Source organism: Phacochoerus africanus, chromosome 9 (genome assembly GCF_016906955.1).
Source record: "Phacochoerus africanus isolate WHEZ1 chromosome 9, ROS_Pafr_v1, whole genome shotgun sequence".
Lineage (NCBI taxonomy): Eukaryota > Metazoa > Chordata > Mammalia > Artiodactyla > Suidae > Phacochoerus > Phacochoerus africanus.
Genome location: NC_062552.1, coordinates 96,373,086 through 96,395,186, shown reverse-complemented (window position 1 = coordinate 96,395,186; position 22,101 = coordinate 96,373,086). Strand labels below are relative to the sequence as shown.

Below are 22,101 nucleotides of genomic sequence, written 5' to 3'. Positions count from 1 at the left end.
GACCATCTCTCTTCCAGACTCCAGGCCTAGCATAAGCAGCAATTTGAGAGACAGCCCCCCTCTTATTTTTAGCCTTAAAAACCCAAAAGCCAACATACCAGCGCTCGCTCAAGCGCCTGTCACAAGCTGTTGTTTGATTTGGGTTGAGAAAATGACAGAGTTCTGCACCAAGAACAGAAGAAAAAAAAAAAAAAAAAAAGGAGGAGAAGAAGAAGAAGGGGTGGGGGGGAAAGGAGTTTTATTTTCCCTCCAGTGCCTACCTCCATCCCCCCTCAACCCCTCCCCTAGGCCTGGGTGGACCCTGCCTGGGTAATCGTCCCCTGCTATATTTAAAAACCACAGATGTGTTTGGTGGAGACTTAATTTCGGAATTGCAGGCGGCGTCTCCTGAGGACAAGGGGAAAGCCGGTGCTGAGCGCCCTCCTGCCCGCCCTCCCCGCCGCTGCCCGGAGCTCTGGACGCCGCGGAATCCAGGTCAGGACGCTCCGCCGTCTCGGAACTGCCGCCGGTCGGGAGGCGCCGGGCACCAGGATCCGACGATTGGGTGGGTGGCTGTGGTCTAGGGGTTCCATCTGCATTCGGTCCTGGGGGCTCTCTGGACGAGAGATACCGGCTCGGCTTCCCCGCTGTTGGTCGGGAAGCTCTCAGAAAATTACCCCCATCGGCGCGCGAGGATAAATATGCGCGGCTTGTCATTCCGTGCGGCTCTCTCCCTCCCAGCTGATAGGGTGACGTTGGGTTTGGAGGCTTGGAGATTGGCTTTTTGATTTGGCTTCTCGCTGCAGCTTAATGGGCAAAGCTCGCGGCTCGCCCAGAAACCATCCCCTCCGCGCGTCCCCTCCGCGCGCGGCGAGGCCGAGACGTCTCCCGCGGTGACGGCGTGAGAGGCGGAGGGCCGGCGCGCTCCCAGCCCCGGGAAAGCCCCGGCGACGCGACTGCAAGCCGGGGTCCCTCGGAGCGGCCAGGGCGCGCCGGGCTGCTAGCCTTGTTGCCCCTCCCGGCAGGGATCCCCCCCCCCCCACCGCCGCTGCCGGCGGCCGGGACTCCGGGCCTCTCCAGGGCTTAGTCCCGAGCCCGCGACCCCGGTCTGGGTTTCCCGGGGGGTCTTCAGAGGTGTTCTTCCTGATCTTTGAATCCAAGGACCCCTCCCCAGACCCCCTGCTCTGCCCCAGCCCTCACGCTCCGGATGCGCTGCCCCGCAGCTCCCTGAAAGCTGCGAGCGCACGAGCCCGGCCGGCGGGCGGCGGCGGCGGACTGACATGCCCCGGACGCCGCTGCGGCCGGCGGGCAGCCCGCGGGGGCGATGAACCGCTGCGGCCGGTGAGGAGCCCGGCGGCGGGGGCATCGCGCATCTTCCTCACCCCCTCATTTGCCCACCGCGCTCGAGACTGAGGAAACGGTGAGTAATTGGGTGAGCCTCCAGCCCTTCCCCCTTAGCGGGCAGCCGAGGCCAGGGAGGCAGAGGTTTGGGGGGTGGGTAGGGGTGTCCCCGTGAGGGTTCCTGCTTGTCAGTCATGGTGTTAATTAAGTTCTTTCTCAAGATCATTCATATGAACTATCTTCTTGTGGGTTTAGTGTCATAAGAGGTGGGGGGAGGGTGCCTTGGAAAGTGTACTCGGTTGCATGCAGTGCCGGGAAGGGGGTTGGGGGCGGCGTTCTGGCAGCGTTAGTGGCTACGGGGTGGGGGGAACGGGGAGTTATCGCAGAAAGAGGTGATTGAGCTTGTGTGTGCTGTCGGGTGTCTGGTTTGCTGGGTTACTGGCGGGTGCGCACTGGAGAGGCTGAGTGCCGTGTTGCGTGCTGGATGCATGTGTGCATGTGTGTGCTGGCTGTGCCAGGGCGTGTTGCGCTTCTGGGGCTGTGAGTGCCCGCCGGGTTTGGGGGCTAGGAGGGGAGCGCGTTACCTACTCGGCGCGCGCCTGCGTGTATACACGCACGCGCGCACCCCAACCTCGGGACTCCACCGCCGCGGGTCGGGAACCGCAGCCCCAGCGCACCCGCTGGCGGCAGCCAAGGGGGCGGGGAGAAGGAGGGTTTCTCCCATCCTGTGTTCTCCTCTCCGCGGTGTTCTGGGCGTTATGGGGCCAGGTGGAGAGAGGTGAAGTGTGTAACTACCTCCCCCCTACCACCACCACCCTGCCCACACACCCCTCACCACCACCACCACCACCACCACCACAGCCACAGGCCCTCATTCAGAGGAGCTAGCCTGCTTCCGCAGACCCTGCCTGACCTGCCCCAGGACCTGAGCCACTGGGAGAGATGAAGAAAGCGATTTGTTCCAGGTGTAAAAGCTGTTTTTCTTCTTTATTCATAGTGTTTTATTTTTAACCGTGGAGGGTGTGTAGGGTAGGTGTTGGGGGCGGGGGCGGGGACGGTGGTTAAATAGAACAATCGCCTTTAATGCAGTGCCATAAATTTACCCGCTCCATGCCAGCCCGCCTTCCTGCCGCCTCTCTGTTTCTGTCTCTGTCTCTCTGTCTCTGTCTCTGGGTCTCTGTTTCCTGGTGATTGAAAAACAAACACTGAACGTTTGGTGGTTTGGCCTCCTGGGCAGAAAGGCTGAAGTTGGGGCTAGTTTATCAGAAAGGCAGGCTGCAGCTGGGAGCAAGGCTCCAAGCTCTTGGGTGGCAGAGAAACACCCCAAAGGGAGTTGTGGGTACGTGACAGGCAAACATCCGGCCTGCTGGTGGGGCACCGAAAGGGAAGCCTCTGGGCCTCGGGCGACCTGGTGACTCGCAGCCGTGTGTGATTAATCTTCTGCAGCTGTTGTGCCCCATCCACTTGAGCTGAGCTCTTGTTTACCTCGATTTTCAAATATAGCTGCTACACCCTGCTCTCCGTGACATAGGGGGATCAGCTCGCTCCATATGGATGCCTAGCTTCCTGTGGGCCTGTCTTTGTGCCAGCCTTGCAGAATCCAAGTTTCGGAGGAACCTGCCCCTTCGTGCCTGGCAGTTCTCCATGTGAGAGTGGCTGATGGTGGCAGCTTGGGGTGGTGATTAGGTATGGGGGCCCCAGTCCCTCACTGCAGCCCGCAATTCCTACCTGTATTTCCCCTGCGCAAGATCACTGCACAGCCTCCTTTTCCTTTAAATAAAATATAGAGATAAGGTTGAGGAGAAGCAGGTGGGACCTACAGAACTGAACTTGCTTGAAGTGGTTCTGGAACTTAAGGAAGATGGGAAGGCTGTTCACTCAGTCTCCTCCCCCTGGAATGCTTTATTGCTTTTGCAACACCCTAAACTCCAACTCCATCCTTGCCTAATGTGCTCCTATTCATCTTTCAGCTCTTAGTTCCTTGGTGACTTTCTCAAAGAAGCCTTCCATACCTTCCCAGATGAGGCCAGACCCTTCCCAGATGAGGCCAGACCTCCTTATTCATACACTTCTAACTTGAACCTATTATTTTGAAGTACTTTAAAGATATGCACATTAAAATTATTTATGTGATTGAGTAATGCCAGTCATGCCTCTTGACAGTAAGCTGGGTGAAGGGAGGAAAGAAGGCTGTTGTTTATTCACACTGTATCCCCAGGGCCTAGCACTGTGTCTGGCAGAAGGGGGGCACTCAGTCAATGCTGGTTGAATGAATGGACTTGGAGGAAAAGGTCCTTCTCCTCTCTGCTTCTGCTTCTCTGATGTCCACTTTGGCCTCTGTTGCACTGCATCCCAGAGAAAGAAGAATAGGATTATCAGACTGACTTTGTAAAAAAAAAAAAAAAAAAAGTGCCATTCCCCTGGGCTTCTCCCTGGGCTAAGACCCTGAAACCAAAAGAGTGTCCCTCTTGCCCAAGCCCTGCCCTGTCCCTGTGCAAGGCGTTCCCTTGTACAGTCTCTGGTATAGTTGCTGGTATTGTCCGTGGGTAGTCATTGTGGGCATTGTTCCCCAGCCGGCGTGGTCCAGTCGCTGGCCACAATCTGGATTTGGGGGATGTGTCACACATCTTGGCTTTTCTTCAAGCTCCCGAGGTCCGATAAGAAAAGAGAATAACTTCCTTTGCGCTCAAGCCTGGTTGCTTTGCTCGGAAGTTCAAATGTTTGCTGCAGTTCAGGGATACGTTTGACTCCAAAAGAAAAAGGATTCATTTATTCATTCAGTTTTTTTATTCAATAAATATTCCTCAACAACCTATTCTGCCAGGCATTTGCTGGGTATGAGGCAAATAAAATAGCCTGGTCCCTTTCCTCATAAATTCCAGAGGGGTAACCAACTAATGAATGGGCAATAACCAAATAAAGTGATACCTTGTGGTGGAGGATAAATCCCAAGTGCAATGGAAACGTATAGGAAGATCACATCACTGTAGGGGGTTAAGGAGAACTTCTAGGGACAGCGAATCCCAGAAAGCAAGGATGAGTAAGAGTTGGCTTTGGTGAAAGCAGAGAGGGGAGAAGCAGGAAAGTGCTATGAGTGAAGGAGTCAGTATACAAAAGACCTAAGGTGGATAAGAGCGCTTCCAAATGACTGAAGCCAGAGTGTAAAATTTGGGGAGCTGAGTTTGGAGAAGCTCTGGGGGCCAGATCTTGAAGAGTTTGTGCGCCATGCTAAAGATTTGCACTGAGTTTCTGGTGGGGGCTGAGGAAGGTTTTTAGTACTGGTCAGATTTGCAGTTTTAGGTAGTGTGTTGAGACTGGACTGTAGGGAGAGAGAGAGGCAGGGAATTAGGGAATGGCTGTAGAAACCTGATTAGACCCCTGGCCTGGGAACCTCCATATGCCGTGGGAAGCGGCCCTCGAAAAGGCAAAAAGAAAAAAAAAAGACACATTTCCCCGGCTAACTGAGCTGCCCAGCAAGGCAAACTCCAAAAGATCTGAGGTCTTTAGGGGGTGAGAAAAGTCCCAATTAGGAGCCTGAAAGGGTAAGAAGCTTTTAGATCCGTATTTATTTATTTATTTTTGTCTTTTGTCTTTTTAGAGCCCCCCCCCCCACCATGTGGACATTCCCAGGATAGGGGTCTAATTGGAGCTACAGCTGCCGGCCTATGCCATAGCCACAGCAGCACTGGATCCGAGCCATGTCTGCAACCTACACCACAGTTCAGGGCAACGCCGGATCCTTAACCCACTGAGCGAGGCCAGAGATCGAACCTGCAACCTCCTGGTTTCCAGTCGGATTTGTTTCTGCTGCGCCAGGATGGGAACTCCTAGATCCATATTTAGCTCCATATTTAGACACATAAAACAAGACACCTAGATAAGAAGAATCCCACGTGTTGGTATATGTATGTGTTTTAGAATAGGGAGAGGGAGTAAAGACTAATTCCAGGCTCAACTATACTCAGATGTGATACACAGGGTCACATCTACTAAGAAAACAGCTCTTGTTATGGGCCAGGTAGCCCATAACTACTTCACCTTTGGACTGATGTTTTCCTGGTTGTATAGAGGAACGCTGGGTCATTGGGGAACTGTATCCGGAAGTGGGACTGGAAACTGTATTCCTGCCCTGGCTTCCACGTGGCAATTTCTAAATCACTTGAGGGGAGAGGACCTCCAAGTCATGCACTGTTTTGTTCATCCTAGAGGATGAAGCCAAACAGTGTGAACTTGGTCAACACTCTTGCTTTGCTCCCTAGATCTCCCAGCTGTGCTCCTCATCCTTGCTTGTTGTGAGTCTCACAGCAAAAAAAAAAAAAAAAAAAAAGCTCTCCTTCGCCTTCTGCACCGTGTCTTTCCTGCCCTGCCTTCATCAATTTGGCCCTGGGTTCTTTCTTTTTCAGCATTTCATCCCCTCCCTTTAATTGCAAACATGCACAACAACCCCCCGCCTGACGAGAGCATCACTTGTTCAGTTTCTTCCCACCCTGGCATTTTCTCTTCCCATCTTGCTTTCCACAGACTCTTGATCTTTTAGAATCTCTCTCTGTCTCTGTTTCCTCCTCACTCACTCATTTGTTTATTCCCTTGCTTTCTCACTTTTCTCTGCCTTCTACTCAACAATCACCCACCAAGCACTTCTCATTCCCCCCACATAACCTAATGCTGATACCTGCTTCTCTCTTTCTCCACCCCCATCAGGTAGGACTGCCCATTAGCTCCTTGAAACTTCCCCTCTTGGCTTCATCACACTCAACTCTCCAGGCCCCATCAGTTCTCTTGGTGGGTCCCCTTTTCACTTCCTCTCCAAGACCCTCTTCTCCCTCCTTTTCCCCCTTCTACCTCATCCCTCAGCAGTCTCCCTCAGGGGTTTGTGCTGCTACTACAGTGTGGACAGTTCCAAGTCCAGGACTCTAGCTACCCAAGCCCCGTGGCTTGTTCCCAGCCACTTCTGGTCGCCCTGGCTCAGTGCCCAAGTTTACCTCCGACTCCGTTCCCTTGTTCTCTGAGTACAGTAGCCCTCCCTTACCCACGGTGTCACTTCCCGTGGTTTCAGTTACTCATGGTCAACCGTGGTCTGAAATAGTAAATGGAAAATTCCAGAAATATAAACAATTCATAAGTTTTAAACTGTGCACTGTTTTGAGTGATGGAATCTTGGGTGATCCCCGGCCATCTTGCCCCAGATGTGAACCATCCCTTTTCCAGCTTATCCCTTCCCTTTAGTTACTTTGTAGCCAGCTCTGTTATCAGATTGACTGTCTTGGAACTGCAGTGTCAAGTTCGAGTGACCCTTATTTTACTCACTAATGGCCCCCAGGCACAAGAATGGTGATGTTGGCAATTCACATCTGCCACAGAGAAGCCTAAAGTTCTTCCTTTAAGTGGAAAACTGAAAGTTCACTACTTAATAAGGAAAGAAAGATATGCGTGCTGAGGTTGCTAAGAGAACAGTAAGAGTGAATCTCCTATCCATGAAATTGTGAAAGAAAAAGAAACCTGTGCTAGTTCTGCTGTCGCACCTCAGACTGCAAAAGTTACAGCCACTGTGAGTGATGAAGTGCTTTGTTAAGATGGAAAAGGCATGAGATTTGTACAGTGAGATTTTTTTGTGAGAGAGAGCCAGTGAATGACCGCATTTATTATACTTTATTATAGTGTATTGTAATAGCGTATTGTTATAATTGTTTTATTTTATTATTAGTTATTGTTTGTCTCTTAGTGTGCTTAATTTGTAAATTTAACTATGTCATAATTATGTATGTACAGGAAAAATCATAGTGTTTCTAGGGTTTGGTACTATCTGCAGTTTCACGCATTCACGGGGGGTCTTGGAAATTATCCTACTTGGATAAAGAGGGACTGTTGTATTGCTAATGTCTGTTAAGTCCATTCTTTTCTATTCCTCCTACCACTACCTAAGTACAGATTTGATAACCTCTTGCATAATAATAATAATTAGTATTATAGCAGCCAGCATTTGTGTGTTCACAACAGACTCAGCTGCTCCACTGCAAAGCGCCTGAGGCTGGTTTTACCATCAGTCCTTACCACACTTGTATGAAGTAGTTACCACTACTATGATACTATTAAAAAATAGCTTTCTAACATCTCCCCAATTTCATTCTCCCCCTCCTTCAATTCATTTTGGCGACTGTTAATGAGAGTCCCCTCCTAAAACACCATTCTAGGCTTGTCCTTTTCCTACACAAAAACCCTTGAAGGGCCTCCCATTTTTTGCAGCAGTCCAACTCCTGGTAGGTATTCAAGGCCCTCCCCGGCCTGGTTCACCACTCCCCACTTCTGGTCTCACTTTTTACAGTTCCCATGTAGGCACCTAAGCAAACTTGTCCTTTCTTCTTCTGGCCCTTTCTTCATGGTTTACCTTTCACTAAGAATCCCACCTGTTCTTTGGGAGTTCCTGTTGTGGCTCAGCTGGTTACAAACCCAATTTGTATACACAAAGACACAGGTTCAATCTCCGGCCCCACTCAGTGGGTTAAGGATCTGGTGTTGCTGTGAGCTGTGGTGTAGGTCTCAGATGAAGATTGATCCCGAGTTGCTATGGCTGTAAGCTGGCAGCTACAGCTCTGATTTGACTCCTAGCTCAGGAACTCCCATATGCCACAGGTGTGGCAGTAAAAAAATAAAATAAAAAAAAGAATCCTAACTGTTCTTCAGTGTTTGGTTCAACTACCTCATCTATCTATCCTTTCTTTCTCTCTTTCTTTCTTTCTCTCTTTCTCTCTCTCTTTCTCTCTCTTTCTTTGTTTCTTTCTTTCTTTGTTTCTTTCTTTCTTTGTTTCTTTCTTTCTTTCTTTCTTTCTTTCTTTCTTTCTTTCTTTCTTTCTTTCTTTCTTTCTTTCTTTTGGTCTTTTTAGGACTGCACTCCACAGCATATGGAGGTTCCCAGGCCAGGGGTCTAATTGGAGCTATTGCTGCTGGCCACAGCCATAGCAACACAGGATCCAAGCCGCTTCTGCAACCTACACCTTAACCTGTTCAGCGAGGCCAGGGATCAACCCTCGTCCTCATGGATGCTAGTTGGATTTGTTTCTGCTGAGCCATGACGGGAACTCTTACCTCCTCTTTCTGATGTGAAGGCTTTGGGGAGACAAAGTCTCTTATTTTGAATTTTGATAACACAGCATCTGTTTTTCATGAGGCTCTTCTACATATCGAAATGCACATTTATTTATTTACTTCTGTCTGTGTATCCATATTTAGATCCATATACACTATAGAACAAGACACCTAGATAAGAAGAATCACATGTGTTTGTATATTTTTTATAATGTGGAGAGAGAATAAAGGCTAAACTTCTAGAATCAGATGTATTCAGATGTGGTAATATTGGGTCATATCTACAAGAAAGTTCTTTTTCTCTCTCTCACTCTTGTTGCATTATGCCTGAAACACAGTGGGTATTCAATGAAAAGTAGAGAAGTGAATAAATGAATAACCTACCTTGCTTTCAAGGCGGGTGAAACAAGGTCAAGAAAGGAAGTCTATACCATTTATTATAAAAGAAGCCAGTGGTGAAATTAAAAATCAGACCAGGAGCAGGCAACAGGTATCACAGAAGATGCACTGAACTGATGGTAAGAACACTGTATTTTAGTTATTATCACTTCTGACAACTTCAGGCAAGGCCCACTTCTGCTCTCTGGGCCTCTCATTCCTTATTCTTAAAGAAAAAGTTACGTTGGATGTATTGATTTTTAAGCTACTCCTTGACCTGACAATTCTATATTCTGTGGATCTCATTCCACAGCCTATATAGGTTGCCTCCTACTAAGAATATTTTTCCTGCTGACTGCATCTTTTATTTCAGAAACTTCCAGCTGCCATTTGAAGCCCCCAGTATGTCTATTTTCACACTGGGTCTCTAGAGGTCAATGGAGCAGTCAACCCAACTACCTGGATATCGGGTCTACAAGGCATCCTGAGCTGGTTGAGGGCCCTGGTGGCCTGAAGTTAGCACTGCTGTGTGGAGGCACTTCCCACTGCAACACTCTGGGGCGTTCTCAGAATGACCAGTAGGTTCGGTCTCCAAATGCTCCAGCCAGTTCTGTCTCAATTTCTGTACTTCTGCTTTTCCATCCAGGAACCATGTACTTGGAGACTCTCATGTTGAGAGTCTGCGTGGAACCCCTCTACCCAGTGGCTCTGCAGAGGCTCTGTCCACCCCCTACCATACCACTGTACACTCGCCCCTAGAAGACAGGAAGGATCAGCCTGAGTCTGTGCCTTGCAGCCTCTCAGAAGGAACTAATGGCAGAGGTGGGGGATGGCAACTTCCAGAGGAATCATTAGAGGAGGGAGGAGAGAACAAAACTGTCAAGATAGCTGCTGGACCTGCTGTGAATCTGGGAATCTTGGGTGCCTGCTCCTAGCTCCCTGTCGTGAAAGGAGGGCCTGCACCGCCCCCCTGGAGATGATGGTACACGGGGATCCCCCTGCCAGGTCTCAGGGAGAGAGCTTCAAGAGCTTCCCTGAGGCCATTTGTTCTTTGTTCTGGCAATGGTATGCTTTCCTTCCATATTTTAACATAGAAAAATTGAGAGAGATTTAATGGCATTACAATAAATCAAGCTCCTGGGAGGAAAAGGTCCCTAAAGGCAGCCAATCACCAGCTTCCCCTTCATGGGCAGGCAACAGGGCAGAGGGAGGTCAGCCTTCTCTCTGTGGATAACTCCAAAGATAGAGCTCAGGTGGTTTTCTCTGGGGAATAGGGAAGGGAGGGGAATTGGGAATGGGCTCCTCCCCAACCCTGATTCCCCTTTCAGGGCAGGGGGTGTTGTCTCTTGGTCTTTCCTTGACATGACACTTTTTCAGGCCTGGCGGAAGGCTTGGTTCTGGCTCCATCATTTCTTGGCATGGAAACTTGAGGCAGTTACGTGAGCTTCAGTTTCTTCATCAGTATGAACATCCTCACAAGGATTAAATGAGATCATGTGAATGAGAAAGCCTTTGTCAACTGTGGGTGCCTAGTGTTACTTGATATTTGTTGAGTGAATAGTGCACGGTAAGTGTTGATTGTCGTTAGACCACACACGATGGAGGAAGAGTAAGGTGCCCATGAGAGGGTTAAGGTGGAGAGAAGGAAATGTGTTTAGAAACAGCCTCATAAGAGCCATCTAAATGCTGTGTGGGTCTCTCGGTGCTTTCAAATTAACAAAACTGCTTGTTCCTTGAGGTCCTTGGCTTTAAAACCATTTCTCTCTCTACTCCCACCCATCTACCTCTCTTCCCAGGAAACTTGACATCTCCCCTCACAGGTGCACTTTTCCAAAAACACTTAACTCCTGCAGAGCGAGCACTGATCTCCTCAACAGATACTGATACTCGCCCTGCCAGGCTCCAGGAGAGGCTCTGAGAATATGGCGGTGAACAAAAAGACCAACTTTTCTGCTCCGCGGGGGTTTATATTCTATGATAAACCAGTGAACAGACAGAAAAACAGTGATTTCAGCAAGTGACATGTGCTCCAAAAAAAAGGAAAAGTCATGTGACAGAGTGCTGGGGGAGGGGTAGGACCATATTTAAGTAAGACGAGGGAGGAAAGCCACTGTGAAGGCCAAATCTGAGACCTGAGTGAGGTCAAATGGTGAGCCATGGAGATCTTTAGGGGAGGGGTGTTCCCAGCAGAGGAACAGTACAGTGCTTGCTTGGTGTGTTCTAGAAACTTCAGGAAACTCCACCCGAGCTGGAGGAGAGGATGGAGGCAGCAGAACAAAGTAGTGGAGGTTGAGGGCAGTAAGTTAGAAGTCAGCAGGGGGTGGGGCTTTCTGCAGGAAGAGAAGGTTCCAAAGAATGGCATGATCTCTCTGACTGACATTTTAAAAAGACATGGTAGCTGTTTTCTGGAGTGTAAACTGTAAGAGATGTGGCAAGATTGGCAGCTTTGCGGTCGTCTTGGTGAGAGATATGACATTGAACCTCCAGTAGCTAGAAATGAGTGTGACGCACATTTGGCACCCAATAAACTCGAGAACACATCCAGGCAGACATGATCTTCACAGAAGCTACAGCTGTGATGGGCGCAGAGGAAGGCTTGACATACACCTTTTCAGGAATCAGTGAGCAGATTCAGGCTTTCTTGATTCTCACCCTAGGATTTGAGCTCATCTCAACATTTGGGATCTTTTAAAATACATTTTACCTTTCTACCGGCAGTATTTTGGAGGGGCAGTGCATTTTATCAGTTCATTTTCTTTAACGTGAAACTTCATTCTCCTTTAAAGTAAACATGAGAGATCTGGCTCCACCACCTCTGGGATGGATAGCCCCAGTGTTCATAACTCCCCAAACCCTTGGCTCACATTTAGATCCCGATCTTGTGTACTTTTCAGACCTGCCTCCTCACTGAGTCTCCTGAACTTATCACTGTCTGGGCTGTTGAGCCAACAAATGGTTATTACCTTGACTAGACTGAGAAGCATTTCAGGGCCTTGGTGGACCCCCAGGGCTTTCCTGCTCTCTTCCTGGAGAGCCCAAAATGTTCACTGGCCTTCTTTGTCTTACCGTCACAAGACGTCCCTAAAGCCAAATCGGTATCTAAGTTTGATAGTTATGTGTTGATTTCTTCAGCTTCCATTTCTTCAGGCCTGGAGATCCTGAATCAGAGGAAACCTTGCAGGACCAGTGAGATGAAGAAGGTGCCTAATGTGGTTTGGTCCTGCCTATGCCTCTTCTTCTCTCATTCAGCATCATCTGCTTTCACTTGCTCCCCAACATGTACTGACTCTGCTTTTATAAAAGCTCTCACGCCTCTGCTTCCTCTCAGCAGGCTGCTCTCATTGCCTGTGTTCGGATTCTGGGCACACCTTCTACCCGATCTTCCTACCGCCAGTCTTGCGCTGCTTTCATCCCTTTGTCCAGTTTCCATGTTGTTGTCAGTCTAGGTCTCTATCTACCCAGAGGAAAAATAAGGATTTTGTTCCTCCTGTGTTGAAAGAACTCTCAGTTGTTCCTTATTGCCTCCAAGGTAATGCTGCCATTCCTTGGCTGGGAGTACAAGGCCTTTTACAGACTCTTCCTTACTTATCTCTGCAGCTTCTCTCAAGGGCTCTGTCCTTTGGAGACCCTGCCCACCCTTCTTTAAACAGACTCTGTTCGTTGAGGCTGATGTGTTCTTTCTCTTACCTTCAAATGAGGTGCTCTGGCTTCGGCCCAGTTAACGCCTGTCCCTTCTTCAATCCCTAGATCTAAATTTGCCTGGTCTGGGGAGTTTCGGTTGTGACTCAGCGGGTGACGAACCTGACTAGTATCCATGAGAATGCGGGTTTGATGCCTGGCCTCGTTCAGTGGGTTAAAGATCCAGCATTGCTGTGAGCTGTAGGTTGCAGACCTGGCTCAGATCCTGCGTCTGTGGCCTAGGCTGGCAGATGCAGCTCCGATTTGACCCCTAGCCTGGGGACCTTCATATGCCTCGGCCGCAGCCCTAAAAAGCAAAAATATATAAATAAATAAAGTCACCTGGTCTGTGAAGCTGGCTCTGATGGTCCTAGGCAGTATTTGCCTTATACTCTCTTGGTATGTTGCACATGCTTCCAAATCTGGATTTGTTTTGTTATAATTATTTGGTTTGTGCCACTGTTCTTCAGTGAAGTGTGTGCTCCTCAGTAGGGGGGATTACATTTTATTTATATTATTCAAATTTGAAAAACCTTGCTCACAGCATCCCTGACAGATGGGAGGCTCCATTTGAACACTGCCAAGAGCAGGAGAAATCACTGGCTATTATGCCTTCTATTTTTGTATGTTTATTCATGTATCTGTTCATTCAATTGAGTATATACTGAGCTCCCACACTATGCCAGGCACTGATATAGACACTGGGGATGTAGAAATACCAAACAGATAAAAACTTCCACCCTCTAGGAACTTTTATTCTATTTTTTTTAAGTGTGCACCCCCGCCCCAACAATGAATCAGGTGTGAAGCAAAGTAACCTTCTCACCCAAATCCTTTGTAAGTCGACCTGTGCCACCTAGATGGCACATATGTACAAATGAATGGACAGATCACCTAACAAAGAAAGATGCTGTGAGGAAAAGCATGGGCATGTGCACATAAGCTATCATCATGAAGGGAAAAATACCTATAAATACGTTTTGCTGAAAATGGATGAAAAGCATCACTTACCTATGTAGCTAAGAGAGCTCTGGATCTTTTTTGTTTCTTTAGTAAAAGCATAAATTAAGCAGACAGCAGATTTAGGGATAGGCAAAAGGAAAATCTACTTATATGGGTAAGGAATTGATGCTGACACTTCTTGGCAAGGTATGAAAGTAAATAAGAGTCCAGGAGGGTGGGATGTTTGTCCAGGGTATAGAAGGGCTTTGTGCTTCCCAGTTATGGATCAACTCATGATACACTAAGAGTCCTCTTGGTCCAAAGAAAATCGCTAATGGTTGAAATCCCTAAGATGCAAATGTCTTAGTCAAGCTGTGGTCCTTTTCTTCTCTCCCAGGATTCTCAAACCCTGGCTGTTCCTCAAAATCAACTAAGGAATTTGCAAGAAGCCTAAATATCTAAACTCCACTCCCACAGAGACCAAAGCTTAGGTCTGAGGTTGGATCCAGATGTCTGTATTTTTTAAAGCTCCAAGGTTATTCTAATGCTCTGCCCTCTCTAGCATATGATCCTAGTCCCATTTCTGCCACCATCTTGGAGGATGACTTACATGCAGATGCAGACCCAGCAGTTGGGGAAGCAGAGCTTAAATTAAGTGAGCAAAGCCCTTTCTCTTCCTGTGTCTCTGGCCCACTCTCATTGTTTGTGACCCTCCAGATCTGTCAAGGGCTTATGGAGGACAAGGTCTTCTGGCTTCCAGATAGTCTGGGAAATCATAGAATCATGGAAGTAATAAGCCTTTGAATCATAGAATTTTAGAGGCAGAGAGGATGTTAGAGGTCAGGTGCAGCCTCTTGGCCCTATCGATAGAGTTGCACTGAGTATGATCCCTTGCTGTTCTGGAAAAGAAAAAAAAAAAAAAAGCCTCTGTATTAAGTGGAAATCCCTAAGGGAGTTTCTGTAAGAGTGTAGAAGATGGCTATGTAAACATATAAGCCCAGGTCTTTGTGACAATGTGTGACAAGTGCTTCACTGGTCATCAAAGTGCTAGAAGAACATGGAGCAGTAATGACTCATTTCAAAGGGGGAGGAAGAGGGCATTATTAGGGAAGGGTTCCCAGAGGAGGTGGAGGTTTCTGGGACCCTAAGTTCTTGATCTAGGGGCTCCAGAATCCTACCCAATTTTCCCACCATCCCTTTTATCCTCTGGGTTTGAAAAGCAGATTTTGGCATTTGACATACCAAGTTTCATAGCCCTGCTGTGCCACTTGCTTAGCTAGTGGACCCTGGGTGAATTATTCATCTTTGGGTCCAAGGCCTCTCATTTCTAAAACAGATAATACTATCTGTCTTGTTGTGGGAACCTTAGTTATTAAAGAGCAGCTATAAAAACGCCTCATGCAGTGCTGCCCATAGAGTAGGTACTCAATGAATAAATAGATTATTGTTGTTGTCATTTAAAAAAACCCTTGGTTTGGGTGTTTTTGTTTGTGTTTTGCAGAATGTGGAAGTTCCCAGGCCAGGGATAGAACCCGTGTCATAGCAGGGACTCGAGCCACAGCAGTAACAACATCAGATCCTTAACCCATTGAGCCACCAAGGAACTCCATGTTTATCTAAAGCTTAAGGACAATGAGGCCTGCTGGTGCTTCCTCTTGTGCGGTAGTGCTTGGGAGAACTCAGCAAGGTTTTACAAAATTATCCTATGGTTTGGATGTCATTAAGGGTTTGGGGAGCTTCAAGGAAGGCAAAATACGACAATTGCCTAAGATCAGAGAAGCAAGAACAGCAAAACACCAACTGTACCACGTATTCTGGCAAGAGTCTCCATATTATAAAGCCAATTCCCACATGGTTTGAGGCAGCTGTGCAGCACCCAGCCTGAAGGCATAGAGAAAAACAGAACAAGATAAAGAAAGTTCTTCCCTTGACATCATTGTAGTGAGTTCCTCCCATAATTCCTTGTGTGTCTCTTATAGCTCGTCAAGGTAAATGCTATAAGCTTGGGGGTGTGGTGAAGGTCATTCATGGCTGTATGCCCAAGTACAGGGCTTGACCCAAAATGGGCATTCAAAGAACAATTGTTTGAAAAATGGGTTTGATCCAAAGTGCTTTTGGTAAATGCAAAATGTAGGCTCTCCTTGCCTTTTGGCGGGGGCGGGGGGGTCCCCTTTTTCTTCCACCATCCCTTAACTTAATTTCTTCTCCTCTGAGGCCCTCTTGGGAGTGCCTGGCTCTCACACTGCTCTGGGCCAACCTAACTTCAGTATGTGTCTTCACATCTTCTCCTCTTATGGGAGACGGCCCTCCCTGCCATCAAAGCACTTGTGACTCAGAGGAAACATGGAGATTATCCAACCCAACACGAATTTTTTTGGATGAGGAAGCTGATGCCCTAAGAGGGTTCGCTGACTCTTCAAAGTCTCATACCTCATTGAGGCCTAGCTGGGAAGAAAGTTCTTGCCTCCTGCTTTCACATGTGGTGCCCTCACACAGTTCTGGACTGCCTTGGAGCATGTAGAGCCCCCAAGCTTGTAGCCAGGACTCTACATTGAGAAGACTCACCCTCCCATCCCCAGGCCCTTGCTTTTCAAAGGGGTACCCAAACCCGGGTAGATAGCAAGCCCAGTGGTGAACGCCATGTGCTCTGGAATCAGGCTGTCAGAATTTATTTATGTATTTATTTATGTATTTATTTATGTGTGTCTTTGGTGGGGGGGGGGGCACACCCATGGCATATGGAAGTTCCCAGGCTAGGGGTTGAATCAGAGCTGTAGCTGCTGGCCTGCGCCAGAGCCACAGCAACGCCAGATCTGAGCCATGTCTGTGACCTACATCACAGCTCATGGTAGCATTGGATCTTTAACCTACTGAGTGAGGCGTGGGATCGAACCTGCGTCCTCATGGATCCTAGTTGGGTTTATTACCGCTGAGCCACAATGGGAACTCCCAGGCCATCGGAATTGAAGAGCTTACTCTTCTACTTAACTGTGATTATTTGGGCAAATTCCTTAACTTTTATGAACTCACATTGGCTTATCTGTGAAACAGGCGTGATGATAATATTAACTTTTTCACTCTGAGGATTCAAAGAGATCATCATGCATGAAAAACAGCACTGGTGGGTTTCCCTCCTTGGATCCAGGTTCCCTTTGTGGCAGTCAGACGACCTAAGCAGTCGAGGCTGCATCTTTCCTACTCCTGAGAGTGCAGGGAAATTTCAGTCTGGTGTTTCAGGGGGGGCGTTGCCACTGAGCGACTCTGCAGGCTCCCCTCCCCTGTAGGCACAGGAAGTACAGGAGAAGATGCAGTGTTCTTGGACTGGGGTGACACGTCAGATCCAGTGCAGTCTAGCTGCACCTAAAACTTTAATGTAAATTGGCTGTGACGCCTGTGCAGGGGCCCAGATTTAGAAGCAGAGCTGGACGAGTCTACCCAGGCTGGTGACAGGCCCAGAGCAGTGTTCCCATTGGAGCAAGTGGAGGGCGTAGCAGGAGGGGGAATTTGCTCAGTCTGGCCTGGTGGCACTGTTTTATTAATGATCTGCAAGAGCAGAGGAACAGTGACTTTAATTAAATTTGCCAGTGATATTAAAAGATGTCAGGAGCCACTGCTGAGGACACAGACACCTTGCAGATGGCCCCGGGGGTGTTAGGAAAAATAATCCAGGAAAAAGATGAGAGGCCAGGGGCTGAGCTGAGGGCACAGAGGGTCATCCTATGCAGAACATACGCTCGGCCCATTTGCTTTATCTGTATCTGTTCTGTTTCCAGTAGGTTTCTATGTCTGTTTCCAGTAGGCTTTGGCTATGTCCCTCTCACCACCATCCTAAACCCTTTAGCCAAATTGGTTTTTCTGAAATACACATTGGACCATGTCCTACTCCTGTTCGAAATCCCATCATTGGCTTTTCACTGCCCATCTTCTCAGCCTGGCATGTAAGACTTGCCAGGAATTGGGTCCTCCCTCTGTGTCCAGCCTCATCTTCTGCCTGTCCTGCCTCACACTGGACTCCTCATAATCCCATATACACGCCAGGCTTTTCTATGGCTCAGATGTCCTTCCTACTTCCTTCCTTCTTTTTTTTTTTTTTTTTTTTTTTTTGACTAAAGCTCATTCATGCTTGAAGACTCATTCCAGGGTTCACCTCCTTCAGAACGCCTCCCCGAAGCCCCAGGCTGGCTCGGTGCCCTCCGCGTGTTCATCAGTGTTCTCTCCATACCCTCACGGAGGACAGTCAAAGCGCCTCTGTGAGCTGCTGTCCATCCCTGCTAGATGGTACCTTCCAGAGCAAACCCTGTATCATTCTTTATTTTGCCCACTGGCATCTAGTACCAGGCCTGGCAAATCACAGGCGTCTGTTAATGTCTGTCAGACTCAACCGATGGGAAGGAGAATGTTCGGGTAGGAGATTGTGACTGGCAGCCCTGCAGGAAACTTGGGGACCAGGCAACTCTACCAAATGGCCAGTCTCCCCTGTGAGGAGCAGTCATATTGCTTCTAAGTCCACAGAAGACCAGAGGCTGACGTTTTACAACAAATTTGGGCAACCCTAGTAACGCGGAGTGGTTAAAACCATAAATCTTATGTCATCTTCATGTGAGCTCTGGCTAAGCTACTTCCTTGCTGCATACTTTGGATAAGTGACTCACATGACTTAGCTAAGACTCAGTTTCCCAAAATGTAAAGTAGGGATAAAAATTGTGCTAATCTCATAGGGTTGTTATGAAGGGTAAATGAGGCCATGCATTACACACACGACAAACATCATACGTGTTATTATTATTAATATCTTCCTGATTGGGGTCGGCTCTGGGGCCCTAAGCTGGATCAGATACCTGAGTATGCCTTGGGGCTTTTTAAGAGCCTTCTGGAGCCACCGAAGATCAGTTGGGTCTCTAAGGGGCTAGAGTGGGCCTCCCAGGAGGTTGGGATCAGCTCAGCTGGTATTGGGGCTGGGGCAGTAGCACAAAAAAATGACCATTGGCTTGGTCATCAGAGATGTCCCCTCTCCAGCTAACTTCTCACTCAGAAACCATCTCCTGGCGGGGCGGGAAAGAACAACTGGGCATCCATGGGTCATTTTCCACCTTCAATTCCAAAGACTTGTTGCGGGCATTCCCTAGCCACCTTCTTGCCTTGCTTGCTTTTATCCTTACTTTCGGTTCATTTGTTTTCTCAGGGAACAGTCTTTCTAAACTGACCTTTGATTCTGAGCATTTGATAGAATAGTCCCCATAAAAACCTGTCACCATGGGTGTCTGTAAGACCCAGGGGAACAGAGACCATGGTCCTCCCTAATACTTTCAGTGGGTAAGGTAAGTAGAAGTCCTTGTCCCCCGATGGTCATGATAACTCTACTGCCTCAGTGGTCCATGTCCCTGCTCTTAGGGAAGAGAGCTAGCCTGCTCTAACCTGTGGATAGCCCACCCCTCTGGGGTTGGCTCGCCATGCAGCTGCCACCGCCTGTCACCATGTTGGCTCTTGATCAAAGAGCTGCTCCAGCTGTGCCTGCCTTCTGTCTCTTCCTGCATGGGGCTTCTTAGAATTCACAAAATGTTGGGTTTCCAGAGGTCAAGGCAAGGAGCCAAGTTTGGTCTCTGTCCACATTTCTCCAGGGTGCACAAGTGCCAAACCTATGAATAGGGTCCCTGTGTGCATTGCAGATGATGAGAGCTTTTCCAGCCTTTGAATATAGATGCCGAACCCCTTCAGCCACTCTGCCCTTCTCACAGCCTCTTTCCCTCTGAGTGAGCTCAAAGCCCCAAGCACCTGCTGTGATGACCCCCCAGTACCTGGACTAACAGGGAATGTGGGCCTCAGCAGTTGGCTGCCATTCTGGGGGAATATGAAGCCACATTAATCCGTAGAGCCCTTGGGGACGAGGGCCTTCAGGATTGCAGTATCCACCAGGGTGAACCGTGTCCCAAAGGGATTTCTCTTTGAGTACAAGCCTTGGGAATTTAGAGGTCCCCCGTAGCCTCTAAAATCTAGTTGGGACTTGTCTATGAGATCTATTTTTTTCTAAAGCAAATGGCTAGAATTCAGATAGTAAAATGTAAGTAAAATGACTTTTTCAAACTTTAAAATTTTTTTTTGTAAAATGACTTTAAAGAGGGCTGATTTCTGGGTGTATTAGTCTGCTCAGGCTGCCATAACAAAATACTGTAGGCTGAGTGAGTTAAACAATAGAAATTCAGAGTTCCTGTCATGGCTCAGTGGTTAACTAACCCCGACTAGTACCCATGAGGATGCGGGTTTGATCCCTGGCCTTGCTCAGTGGGTTAAGGATCTGGCTTTGCCGTGAGCTGTAGTGTAGTTCTCGGACGTGTCTCAGATCTGGCGTTGCTGTGGCTGTGGCAGAGGCTAGCAGCTACAGCTCCAATTAGACCCCTAGCCTGGGGACCCCCATATGCCATGGGTACAGCCCTAAAAACAAACAAACAAACAAAAAACACAATAGAAATTTATTTTCTCACTGTTTTGGAGGCTGGATCAAGATACCAGGTGATTTGGTATCTGGAGAGAGGTCTCTTCCTGGCTTGCAGAGGGCCATTTTCTCTCTATGTCCTCATATAATGGAGAGAAATCTCTCTCTGTCTGTCATCCTCTTATAAGGCCACGAGTCCTATTGGATTAGGACCTCCCCCATGATGTCATTTAACCTTAATTACCTCCTAAAAGCCTTATCTCCAAATAGAGTTGCATTGTGGACTAGGGCTTCAACATAGGAATTTTGGGAGCACACAATTCAGTCCATAACACTGAGGATGCTTCCTTAGGGCCACATTTATTTATCCCAAAACATACATTTACTGAGCATCTGCTAACTAACTACTTAGGGCACCATGATAAACAGAATAGATGTAGTCTTTGCCTTTATGTCATTCATAGTTTAATGGATGAGTTAATCATTGATCATAGAACCCCACAAATACACAAGTAATTTCAAAATTTTTGTAAGTGCCATGAAGGCAAAGTAAAGAGGGAGTTGACCATTTTTAGGGCGAGGGACAGTTTTTCTGAGAATGTGACACTTAAGCTGAGATCTAAAGCATTGTTAAGAATAGGGGTACCAAAAAACAGTCATTTTGGTCATGGGTGATGTCATGTGCAAAGGTCCTGAGGTAGAGTAAAACTTGGTGTAATCCTGGACTGGATATGAAGGCAATGATTGCTGAAACGCAGTAAGAGGGTCAATGACAAGAGATGGAGGGGGAAGAGGAAGAAGAAGGTAGTTCATGCAAGGCTTGGCAGGTTGTGATAAGGATCCTGGTCTTTACATTAAAAGCAAGGGGAAACTACTAAGGGCTTCAATTAGGAGAACGAGAGCATAGGTTTGGATTTGTTAAGAAAAAATAAAGGGGGTGGTGGTGCTGGATGAGGAATGGAATAGAGAACAGCCAGAGCTGGAGTGAGTTCAGTTAGGAGGTGACTGCAGTAGATTCATCTAGAGTAAAGGGGCTTGGGCTGTGATGGTCATGATAGAGATGGGGGGAGAGTTGATAGGATTCGGTGCTGGACTAGATAAGAGATGGGAGGGAAAGAAAGGCTTGCAGACTACCAGCAGCTTTCTGACGTGAGAAACTGGGTAGATGGAGGTGCTGTTTTCTGAAATGGGAAGTAGTGCAGAAGAAGCAGACAGGGAATAGCCACAGCCCTCCCTTGCTAACAATACCCCTCCGTGGTGGCAGCAGAGGTGGAAAAATGGGCAAATTGCTTTTCTTAAGGTATTGCATGGTTATTTGCATTCTCATTCTATCTGAATAAGGCCATGAGTAGAAAGATCAGTCTGTCCCTTTCAGTTGAATTTCTTCCATTCTTCTGAACTCACGCTCGCCTTTTAGTGCTTTGAGGCCAGCAGATGTGGCTGCATTTCACCCCCAAATCTTGCCTACAGTTTAAAAAAAAAAAAAAAACCTTTTGAGAGCCACTTGCCTGTTCTTTATAGTGGTTTCTATCACCCGGCCCTTTCAGTGTTAGGGTTTGGAATTTGAGTGGCTGGTCGATCTTCATCTTCCTATAAGCAGACACCTAAACTCTCTCATAAGGCTGTTTTGCTGCAGGGCTAAGAGCTGCCGTGGATTGGGTCTTGGGCACAGCTTACAGGGGCCTCAGTTCAGCTACATGGAAGTGGTATTCACTACAGAACCAACTCTCTCGATTTCCCAAGCAGTCTCAGAATTACAGCTCGCCTCCATATAATTTTTCAACTGAAGAAGGACTTTTTCCCAACCGGGCTCAACTGCACACAGGGCAAGGTGTTCTATTTTGGGAAAGTGGCCCATGATACAAAGTTCAGCTCAATATGTACTCTTACAAATCTATGTTATGCGAGGTTCTTGAGTATCTTGAGTGTGATGACAGTGTGGTAAGGAAGGCTGAAAACTCCAAAAACAGTATTAGTAGGGATAGAGTCATGCTATATTTGGCCAATTTTAAGCTGATTCTTGAGAACTCTCACAGATAACCGAGGGGTGGGAGACAGGGCTAGAAGGGTATCAGTTGAGTTTCCATTACCAATATTCCCAGCTACTTTCAGCCACTTTTCAGCTGAGTTTACCAGATGGTCCTGAGGACAGAGCAGCTATTTGTGCCTCCCAGTGACATCTATTTTTCCAAGTGAGAGACTGCCCCATATGTTAGTGCAATATGTCGCTCAAGGTGAAGCATCAGTTTGTATTGGTGGGATCCTGCCAT

At 47.8% G+C, this 22,101-nt stretch overlaps 1 protein-coding gene across 8 annotated transcripts in view; it reads left to right on the top strand.

The window, feature by feature from the left end:
* Positions 1-385: 385 nt before the first annotated feature.
* SLC8A3 (solute carrier family 8 member A3) overlaps positions 386-22,101 on the top strand; it is a 153,736-nt gene continuing 132,020 nt past the window's right edge. For 3 of the 8 annotated variants that reach the window (XR_007137085.1, XM_047796537.1, XM_047796534.1), the window contains exon 1: positions 2,005-2,285. The gene's annotated coding sequence lies outside the window, so the exon portion shown is untranslated. Of the gene's footprint in view, positions 475-844; positions 1,400-2,003; positions 2,286-22,101 lie in introns of those variants that run through there. The other 5 variants (XM_047796540.1, XM_047796538.1, XM_047796536.1 and 2 more) reach the window with 4 other exon arrangements.